Below are 10,344 nucleotides of genomic sequence, written 5' to 3'. Positions count from 1 at the left end.
ACAACTAAAGGAATGAGAGAAACTTGTACATAAATAGCATAGCATCCCCGATGAAGTTAATCTTTCCAAAGTTCCTGTTGTGTAACTCCAGACATACCCTACATCTGATATATTTAAATTCAATAATCCTGGACTATAGGAGGGAGTGTGTGCTATGGTATCACCTGCTGTTACTCTGTCTCAATTCAACATGTCTAAAGTACATGTGCTATTTATTGTTAATCTTGTAAGTAAAATGGTGTGCCATGACATAGTAAGATGCACGCTAACCTTGTTCTGAGAAATGCTTCTTTTATTTATTTCTGTAGGCCTCCACTGTAGCGTCAGAATGATTATGTGAAGCACCAACATGCAGAATATCTGTAAATATAGATTCATCACTATGCTCTATTGTATGTGGATCTCTGTGTTGTAGTAAAAAAGTTCAATAAAACTGTAATAAAAAGAGATTTGATGCTTGGATTCCTTCTCTGAACGATGGTAAATGTTTTTAATAAGGTTTCAATGAAAGCGGTATCAAAGATGTGATCAGATCAAGGGACCCACCATAGGGGTGCTAGGAGGGGCCATGACCACATCCCCCCACTGGCCTTCCTTGGCCAGAGTTTTATCCTCTTGAGTCCCAAGGGTTGATTTGGTGAGCATTTTTTTAGTCCTCCTAGCTATTTAAAAATATTAGAACCTCATTAACATAATGTTTTTGAGCAAATAAGAGTTAAAAATATATGTTATTTAAATAAAAAAACTTAAAATCTAGTCCTTCTGCATAACAGTCGTTCCTAAACCAATGTTCTCAACATTAGGATGCGGGGTGCAGAAGCTTTTATGCACGCTATTTTTAGAAATATAAATTTAGGGGAGGACAAACCTCAATATGTTTAGTGACAGTGTTTATCTCAATAAGTAATATAATCTGCAAAAAAGAAACCAACAATGAAAAAACAACTAAAGTGGACCTATGTACATCTGAAGTATATCAGAAGTACAGCAATAACTCCCATATTGCTAAACTTCTAAATAACCTATACATGCCAACTGCAAAACTAATCTCCAGATAATCTGTTCTGGCTTTTGGTTTTGGTGCCACTCCAGGATTTCCAGTGGCAAAGTGAGGTGGTTTTGGTGCCACTCCAGGATTTTCAGTGGCCCCCCACTTTGCCACCCTATTAAAAACGTCTGGATGCGCCACTGGATTGGATGAAAATGGCTCCACCTATTGGTTGCAAACTAAATATTACACATTCAGGTTTAAATATCTGTCCACCCTCATTTATTAGTAACCTCAGAGGCAGATTTAGGGCCCAAGGTAAACCACAAGCACTGAGGTCTTTAGCTTGTTGTTATTTTTCAATTCATATTCGTCAAAGAGCTGCTTTTAGCTTGTTATAGTTTATTGATTCAAGATGGCTGCCACAGCTAATCAACCTTAGAAAATATAAAAATGGTTATAACTCAGTCAGTTTTGTAGAAATTGAGCTACAGCTTTGTGCGGTAGCTGAGAGTCATCCCCAACACATCAGAGCATTTACAAGATCTTGAAATTTAGCATGAAATTGCAAGTACATCAACATTCCTTTCAAAATTTGATTAAAAATACAAATCTGAACAACTTAAAACTCGGGCTTGACAGACGATGGGCAATATTTTCAATCATTGCAACGATGTTCCCAGAAAGTTTTCAAACGGAGCACCGGGTGGGAACCCCTGGTAACTTTTGGATGACACACCAAACCCAAAAGCCATAACATAATCTTTGTTAAAAAAATTTTTGGACAATACTTCATTTTAAAGACTCACATAGCAGCATCAGTTTATTTGGTGTTTATGAGGTTCTTATCTGTACCTTTAACTAATGATAACCACCTCTGAGCTTCTAAATCCTAACAAGTAGAATAATTATTTTATTATTAATTATTTAATTAATTATTATACTTCACAAATTCAGCTTCAGTAGTTGTTGTTTTTTAAAACACATTTCCTGTCTGTCTGACACGTCTATCTGTCATTACAACCTCTGACCTGAGCAGGAAATTAATCTTCAAATTTTCCATAAAAGGACCAGGCTAACAACAATGAAAATGAAGCTTGCAGTAGAAGGAGTGAACAGATAATTATCTGACAAAGAATATAAAGCCTTCATTTTAAATGCTGTGGAACATAACAAACCTTCTTCTATACATCAGTGTATATCAGATTAACATATTAAATACAGGAATTACTGTATTATTGTCTAGATGTACATTAACAGTATTTATATTCGCATGAACACTGTGAATAAGAAGAATATTTCTAAAATTCTATTACAATGATGTAAAGCACTGCAGAGGAACATCCTTGATGTCATTTTATAATAAGCTGCTCCTTGTGGTTCCCATGAGAAAGAAAGCAGCAACATAAACATTAGAGGCATGTGAAGCATCTTCAGACTGCTGTGGGGTGAACAAACGAAGCAGCAAAACTTCATCTCAAATGAGATGACTGGACTGTGACAGTTTTTAAAAATTTCAGTTTCACAGCAAGATGTTCAGAAGACAACAAATCAAACATTTTAAAGTGGCTCAGCCTAAATTTATCACTTCACTTGAATTTTGGGCTTTGAGATGCAGAAAATGACTGATCCCATTATATTTAAGAAACATAACCATTTTTTTCCACACTGTCTGACATTAAATCAGACTAAATGTTTCCTGTTTTAGGTCAGTTAGGATTCCCCAAATATTTTCTGTTTGTCAAATGTCCGAATAATGAGAAAAAATAATTTAGAGTATTTTTTTTTGCAATAAAACAAATACAAAAATTCTTCCCTTATTGTTGTAAATTAGCTTGCATGTGACATTTTTCATAAAACAAACAACTACATAAAAATGAACAAACAGAAAGGAAATATTAAACAGGTGAACCATGAAGAAGCTTATTAACTACCTAAAAACTGATGGGTTTAAACTTTCCCATTTGTAGAACTACATCAAATAGACTGAACTCACGTCGTTTTAACTCAGCCGGGTTGGATTTTTTAGTACGAGCAGACCGAATCATGTTTTATACCTCCCCGAATGTAGTTAAACAACAAATGTGTTGAATTGGAGCTGCTAAAAATGTTTAGGTAAAAATAACAACCTAGCCATAGTGTGACCATCTAGTGCAAATAATTATTTAAGCTAAGACCAACAATGTTATTTTAGGAAACCAAACTCTGTGTTTAGTGCAAACTAGAGGTAATAAAGCCAACCAGGGTAAATATCTCCTCACAAGTTGTTCTTGTTATTTGTACTTATTACATCCTAAAGCAGAGGTCCAGGCTCGATTTAGTCAACTTCTGGCTTAAGATGGCAGAAAATGACACGATTATATCAACACAACATGTAAATATATCAAAAGCACAACAGAGAACATCAAATGAGACCAATCAAACTCTTGTTTGCAACCAAGAAAAGATGTTGCGTATCTAACTTTAGTTAATGTAGATTCTTAAACTGGCCCAGTTTGAAAAGGATTTTAATTTTGCCCCCCTAAGTGAGTTTGACCCCCTGGCTTAAAGCCTTAACTGAGTTATAAAAATAACCCAGCAGTTTTTAGTGTGAACAACATTCGTCGTGTCTGCCTTTTTCAATTGTCACATAGGAAGAGATTAAAGATCAATGTTTTTTTAATTTTGTTTATATCTTTAACCAGGAAGTCCCTATCAAGGCAGACCTGGTCAAGATAGCGAATCAACAATTTTCTCCATCTTCTTTTAGCTCGTTTTAGTTTGTGGGAGTCAAGAAACACTCAAAAAACACAAGTTAATCAAATAAGTCCAAATCAGCTGACCTTTGTATTTTATGTCTGGATCCAAAAAAGGAGCTGCTAATTTAAAGCTCTATATGACTGGGCCTGAATAAACCCAGTCTAACCCAGTTTTTGTGATCTGAAACCCATTCATTGATTTGCGCACGTTGCGCGTCCCCGCTGCGCGCTCCCGCTCCCCGGTGAACTGGACTAGCGGCTCCAGAGGGACAGCAGGAGTCCACGGGAGACCTCCGGGTGGGTCAGTGGCAGGATTTTACAGCCTGTGGAGTCCGTCGGCTGTGAAAACACCCCGCATGAACCAGAGGAGCAGAAGGTAAATATATCTAAGATATTCTGTAGCTTGGTTTTGTTCTGACCACCCACACGTGGTAAACTGATGCAGAGCTGAAATTCATTGCCAGATGACTGCGAGGGCTGTCGCATGATGGTGCAAGCTGAGCCAACAATATTTGCCCTTTGAGACACATTCATGCTCTGTTTAAGACCTGCAGGTTTGCTTCATAATGTCAGCTGCAGCTTTTAGGTTTTCACAAAAGCCCACTGCAGTGCTGTGATCTGCACCCCAAGGTGCTGCATGGAGCTGAACTCCAGGTCTGCACTTATGCTGCATGTTGCTGGAGATTCTTGTCATACATGAGAGTTTTTTACAAAGCAGAGGGTCAAATCAACAGAAGCGTGATATTCTTGGTTTGAATAATACATGAAATAACTGAACTTATTTGATTAAAAGGTTTTATAAATCAAAGTGTCTGTTTTAAAGTCATAAAACGTCTCAGAACTCACATGATTTCAATTAATTTCGACAAAATCACGTGAATTCTGTCAAAATGAGCCCACGTGGATGTTCTTTTCATCTGAAGCCAAGGAGATGGTGATAATCTTTCCTTGCTTTTTGCTCTGGTCAGAGGGGTCAGTTACATAAACATAAGAATGATGATGAGATGACAGACCCCCCCCCCCCCACACACACACACACACACACACAGGATCAGTAGTCATCTCTCCATCCAAATGAACTTGATTAAACATTTGCTTCTGGTTAATCATTGCTGCAGCTCACCGTGATCTCAAAGGAGGCGTTCATTTCTTTAAAAGTTTTGTGAAAATGTCTTGACTTATTTATATTCTTATACACTGCGAGCTGATAAAATTACTGTATCCATTTTGGTAATCATGTCAAAGGTTTTAATAAAATACATCAAAACATGCTGTAAATGCGGTCAAACATGTAAAATATCAATGTCACGCTGTCATAAATGATGCTGTATTAATTTCACAATGCCAACACCTCAAGCTTCTAATATAACTAATGTTTATTTGATTTTGTTTCAATACATCAATGAAACAATTTCTTTCTGCCTTTTAGAATAAAATTTTACATTTTAAAGTTTTCTCAACAGCTACTTTTAAATAACTTGGATTAAAAATAAAGAAATAAAAACCTCTTTAAAGAAACTGTTTAATATAAATAATTATAATAAAAAGCTTGATGCAAGCGTCTTTGTGCAGTTCCATGCCTGATTTCTGATGTGCCGTCCCTGTGACCTGAGCGCCGAGGCTTCATTCCTGGAACCAGCTGTTACCGTCTGTCTGCTGCTTCTTCAGGCCTTCGTCTTTGCTGTGTGGGCGAGGTTATAAATAAGAGGCTGGAGGCTTTTTGCGTGTGTGCTTTGTTTAACCAGCTGCCGGTGAGGTTTGTTTGCCTCTTTTCAGTGCAGGTGGACCCTGTGGCCTAGATGATGTTCTTGGGCCTGTTCACCCCCACCCCAACCGGCACTTAGACCAACATGGCTTTTACCTGAAGGGTATCTGTCTGGATCAGCGGGCAGCTGTGGCTGAGTGGTTAGAGCAGTCGTCCTCCAATGCAAGAGTTGGGGGTTCAATTCCACGAACAGTCACATGCTGAAGTTTCCTTGGGCAATACACTGAACCCCTCGTTGCCTCTGATGTGTGTCCCATTGGTGTATGAATGTGATAAAGCACTGATTATTTTTATATAGATCTAGTAGAGTGCTGTATGAATGGGTAAATGAGGCACAGATTGTAGTGTAAAGTGCTTTGAGTGTCTTGATAAGATAGAAAGGTGCTATACAAGTACAGTCCATTTACCATTTACAGTCCATCAGCGTTGCCTGCTATGTGTTTTAACCCCGGCTCTTTAGTTTTTATTGGTCAAAATACAAGTCACTGTGTTTTTCACATTTTGGTCTAGTCAAACAATTTGATCAAGAATTCTGGCCCATTCTTCTTCTTGACGTTGAAGGTCAAATCCAAATGTGAATCGTACTTGTGCCACAATTTGATCGGAGCTGAAACGTCTACAGGTCGAGTCAAACATGATGGTTTATTCAACTTTGCCAGTGGGCCAGGAGACATCAAATCTGTAAACAGAGAAAACGTTTTTTTTAAACAATGTGACAAATCATAACCAGTTTGAAACTGAAAATTACTTTTGAACAACTTGTAGGCCTTCAATGTTTTTCCAAAATACAACAGGTGGTGGTCAGCAGTAGCCACAAGAACAGCCTAAAATCTTATCAATCAAGACAACCCACAAATTACAGATGAAGACACAAACACACAAAAATGAAAACCTTGATCTGTTTTTGAGTTACGTATTTCCCTTCTCTGTGGATTTTGCAGGTTAAATATCGACATGTCCAATGAAATCCCACTTTTAATGCTGCTTCAGTGTCTGAATAAACACAATTGAATATATTTTTATAGCCATATTTAAGGTCACCTGAGTCAAACTTGGTTAGGACCTTACAACGTTAGTTCCTCTCATTCATTTTGCTTTGACTTCTTGAAGAAGTGTTGGGCCATCCCCACCTGGTGGGAAATGTTGGTGGTCCAGGAGATCAGCTGAGATGTGGAAGCCTAGGAACTTGTAGGTCGCCAAGCTCAGCCTGTGCATAAAGAGAGGACAGTGTTCTTATGTGTCTTACCCTTATCGGCATTTATTATACTAGACCAGTTGTACTCACCTGTTGTTGTTGTTGTGAGTTAAAGTCAACAATATCGGAGCTGCCATATTGGATTTTTGGGATTAGTGTCTGTGCACTAAGGATGAAGGGCTTTACAGAAAGTTAGACTTACTTCCCCACATACAGTCATGGTGTTTCATCTATCCATCCATCCATCCATCCATCCATCCATCCATCCATCCATCCATCCAACGATCCGTTTGCAACCATTTACTGTACATGGTTTTTGAAGTGTTTATTTTTCAAGGTTCAAGGTGACTTTATCGTCATTCGCATCACGTGTTACATGAGGTGGAACAAAATTGTACACCCAAGGTCCCAGTCACTGTTGTGTTGTGTTAGTGAACTGAAAGTGAATTGAATTGTGCTACTGCATAAAAAGGACACCAGTAGGCGCTCTGAGACTGTATGTTAAAATATGCTGTATGACAGGAGAAAGAACGAAAAGTGAAAGTTACAAGGAGAACTGAATCTGAGTCACGTGTTTGCTTATTTATCCACTAATTCATTATTGCAACACCACAACAGTCACTCAAATATAGCAATAATATAATATAAAGTATATAAAAATAAACATTATACATGGATCTAAGATATATGCTACAATAATAATATAATATGGTGTATTAAACAGCATCCTGAACATGAGTCTGTGGTGAGCAGATGGGTATGAATACAGCAGCTTATGGGTAAGAAATCAGAAGCATGGATAATCAGCAGCACTGATAAAGAGTCAAATATCTAATTGAAGTGGCATTATAGTGATTTCTCTGGTTAGGGATTTATGAGTCTTACAGCTTCAGGGTAGAAGCTGTTCCTCAGTCTAGTGGTTCTACACTTAATGCTCCGCAACATCCTGCCTGAGGGGAGCGAAGCAAAAAGTGTGTGTGCTAGGTGAGTGTGGTCCTTCATGATGCAGGTGGCCCTCTTCCTGCATCTGGAGGTGTAGATGTTTGTGATGGTGGGGAGGCTGACTCCAACAGTCTTCTGTGCAGCCTTCACCACTCTCTGCAAAGCTTTTCTTTCTCCATCTGTGCAGCCTCCATGCCACACGTTGATGCTGGAGCACAGGATGCTCTCCACTGCACACCTGTACAATGTGAGGAGGTGAGGACTGAGCTGAGCACTGAACACCATTTAGTCAGATGCTGAACTTTTCTTCCCCGTGGGCTGTCTTGTTTTCTTAGTTATCAATATGGTGTTATCATCAGCAAATTTCACTATGGTGTTACTGGTGTGGACAGAAGAACAGTTGTTGGTAAGGGGGTGGGGGCATTGGTGAGGACTTTGTTGTGGTCCTGCTTGTGTTCAGGATGAAGGTGGATGATGTGTGAGCTTCACTCAGTATTCTGAGAAGTTTGATGCTAAAGACGTAGCTAACATTGGCAACAATTGAAATTTAACTCAAATTATTGTTTTATTTTACCATACCATACCATACCATACCACTTTATTTATAAAGCACTTAAAACAGCAACAAGGCCAACCAAAGTGCTGTACAGACAGAACAACAGGTAACACACAAAGCAATATACAAAATAAGGTAAATCCGAATATTGACATAAAAACGATGCAGATAATGACGACAAAAATTTTAAACCTAGTTTTATTAATGCCTAAACTCAACTGCAGAACAAATATGTAAAATTATAGTAAGAAAAATCTGTTAATGCTTAAAAGTTTTTATAAAAAGTTTTTACATTTCTTTTCTTTCTTTCTTTTTTTTTTTTGTAAAAACTAGTTAATGATTAAGAAAAAAGTTCCATAAAAATTTGAAAATACGCACCAAAGGCCGAGACACAGCCTACTGCATTTTTCACACGCTATTGATGGTAATCAAGCAAACTGACAGCTACTATGTGATTTATGGGCAGATTTTATTGAAGAATCCTAATTTTTTTTAAAACACCTAAAAAGACTGCCATCTAAAGTGAAAACATATTTAAAATATAATTGATACCCATGTACTTGATGAAAATCTACATCTGCATGTGCTTCATGGAAGAGTGCTTGCATTGCAAACATTTAATCGAAGAATATGAAGAAGTGCTGATGCATCCAGCTGTTTTTAAAGCTGCCACTTTCAGGAACTTTTGACCCATGTTTGCTCATTGAAGGAAATGCATCTGTAGCTATGCTAACTGCTCTGCAGAATGGTAATGAGGTGTTAAGGTCCTAAGCTAGAGCCTGAGGCGAGGCATTCTCAAAGTGCTGAGGATACTGGAGATAAAAATAGAAGACCGAAGCTGAAGGGACACTTGTTTCCATCACTTGGTGGGATTTGCCACTTCAGACCCCTCCATTCTTATAAGGCTATTGTTGCACAGACTCATAAACACGCAGACCTTTTTAAAAAGTGAACTGACACAGCTTAACATCGAGGGTGCTGCTTCCAAATCAGTCATCCCAGTGTTGACAGGTCATCAAATTTGTTTTATTGGCTGTTTTCTGATGTTGTGCAGCCATTAATATTCAGCTACATAACATTCACAGTGAAGCTTTAGATCAGGCAACATGTTGGAGGTTATAAATTATACAGAAGATTTCTGTCTGGAAAGTGTCTACCAACAGGAATGAGTCAGTGTTTATGGAACGAGGCGTCACAATCAAATGTTACTGGTTAAAAGAGTCGCTCTAACAACAGATTTTTCCCAATCTGTTGTCAGTCAACATATGTTTTAGGAATGACTCTCAGCTACTACCACACCCAATTTTAACTTGGTCTCTGTAAAATTGGTTGAGCTGTAGCCATTTTTGAGTTGGCTTAGATTGCCTAGCTGTGGCAGCCATCCTGATCGCTGTTGACCCCAAAATATCATCCATTTTAGATGCACATAATTATTTTCTGAGAGTTCCATTAAAATTCATCCAGGAGATATTTCTCTACTGCCATAGACACATGCACCCCCCACCCCCCACCCACCCACCCACTACCCCACACACAACCAAAAACATTTTCACCTGTTGCCTTCACTAGCATAAGATAATATCAATGCCCAAGTTTCATGATGGTTCAGTTGTTTAAAATATTTCATCTAAGTTCATGCTCAATAAACCAGGTACAAATACAACAGTGTTGTCAGGTCATATGGACGGTATTTTTTTGTTTTTCTGAGATGTTGCATCCTTCATCCAAAGGACATCATCAGTCCAAGGAGCCACAAACAAACTGATTCCCACAAGCAGCACACTCCCACAGCAGGAAAAAACAGTTTGCTGGTGTTTAAAATATTGTTTTGACACATTCTGCCGTCTTATATTAAGTCACTACAGTGGCCCATGTTTATATCTATTTTTTTTTTTTTTCAATGAGCACATACAGTTAGTCATCAGTTAATCAGTTAGTAATCTGCAGTTTTTGCACTAGATGTCTCTAAAACCTGCGCCTTGCTCCTTAGGTGTTCATTTTTGATCAAGCAAGTGAGTTTTGTACAAAATGTGCTGTAAATTACAATTCAGTTTATTCAGTTCAGTTTATTCTCTCACACACACACACACACACGCACGCACGCGCACTCACTCACACACACACACACACACACACACACACACACACACACACACACAC

This window comes from Nematolebias whitei, chromosome 11 (assembly GCF_014905685.2).
Source record: "Nematolebias whitei isolate Nwh7 chromosome 11, NemWhi1, whole genome shotgun sequence".
NCBI lineage: Eukaryota > Metazoa > Chordata > Actinopteri > Cyprinodontiformes > Rivulidae > Nematolebias > Nematolebias whitei.
Note: the sequence above shows the minus strand (reverse complement) of the source record.